The sequence below is a fragment of the Pteropus vampyrus genome, unplaced genomic scaffold, assembly GCF_000151845.1.
Source record: "Pteropus vampyrus isolate Shadow unplaced genomic scaffold, Pvam_2.0 Scaffold194, whole genome shotgun sequence".
Taxonomy (NCBI): Eukaryota; Metazoa; Chordata; class Mammalia; order Chiroptera; family Pteropodidae; genus Pteropus; species Pteropus vampyrus.
Genome location: NW_011888975.1, coordinates 1,867,995 through 1,869,545, shown reverse-complemented (window position 1 = coordinate 1,869,545; position 1,551 = coordinate 1,867,995).

The window sequence follows — 1,551 nt, the reverse complement described above, 5'->3', positions numbered from 1 at the left end:
AGAGAGCCTCAGAAGCTCAGAGTTCCAGCCAGCAGCAGAAAGGACTCTTGGCAGAGCTGCTTCCTGTACCTCTTTTGATCATAGGACTCGGGCTTGGAAAGGTTTTCACCAGTCTTGTGGTTTCCTGGTCGTGCGTCAGTACATTCTGGCTGAAACACTTCACTTCCTTCAGGCCAGCCCCTCCACCAATGGCTCATGGCTCCACAGTTCACTCTCTCCAGCTTTGAACTAGACTCCAAGGACACTGCTGGCTGCAGCAAGAACCTTGAACGAGAGACTTGCAGCTGGGATGCTAGCTCTCTTCTCCTTGTGACAGGGATCCTAAGTGGAAAAAAATAGGTTTAATGGAGTCTCGCTAAAAGTCCATTGAGGCATAGAATATTACGTGTGGTTCCCACAATCTCTTTTCAAAGACAGTCTGCAATAGAATCACTTGGGCAACTGGTTAAAATACAGAGATCCCCAGTCTAGTCTCAGACCTAAATCAGAATTTCTGAGTGGAGACGGGGAGTCTGTGTTTTTAAGAATCTCCTTCACGATTCTGACATATAGTCACTGTCTAGTATAATATATCCAATATATCAAATTTCATAAATTAGGAAACTCAGGCCCAGGAAAATTGAGTAACTTTGCTCAAGTAAAACATATCCTAACTATGCAGTGTTCCTGTGACCTGAAGGTTTCTCTCCAAAGAGGAACGATTCTACTTACACAGGGGGCCCTTTTCAAATCCCACTACTCCCAACTCAGGTAGGATTAGAAAAATGTGTAAAGTCAGAACAGCCATCAGAAAAGGCAATGCTTTTGCTCATCTGTCTTCAGCAAGCTTTACATCATGGGACCTGAGACACTGGCAGTTTGGATAGATCACATAAACAATAAAAGAATTCCTCAGACACTTAGTGAGTGATGACTACATACAGTCATTTGAAAATTTCAGCGTTATTTATAGAACAAGGTTTCTGTTGGGTGATTTGGGGGAGTGGTGCAGCATAGGAAGAGTTGAACAGAAGACCAAAGAATTTCCCAAAGAAAATGGATAATTTTCCTCTTGAAACTGAATGATATTAGAAACACTAAATTTTGCAATGGCTCAGAACCATCATAAACTGAAAATAGCATCAGGAATAATTTATGCTTTTATCATTCATACATTTACTGATAAGCATTTAGATTGTGCCAGGGATCATAGATTATCTCAGGGATGTCATAATGCCATGTGATTAAGTACTTATGAGTAAATGCATGGAAGATATGATTTTGAAAGAATGCAAGAATAAAACTGTGGTTGCTAATACAACTTCTGGAGTCAGAAGTATATGAATCAAAATCCCAGATCTACCACTGACTAGTTGTGTGGCCTTGAGGAAGTTACTTAACTTCTTTGAGACTTAATTTCATCTATAAAATGAAGTTTGACAGGGCTCCTAGGAATATTAAAACATGGCAGGGGGAAGGGAAATGAGGGGGTGCTGAGGTTATTGCAGAAAACAAAAGGCAAAGGGAAGAATGCAAGTGAACCAAGATTATCCAAGAATATATCTAGACTAA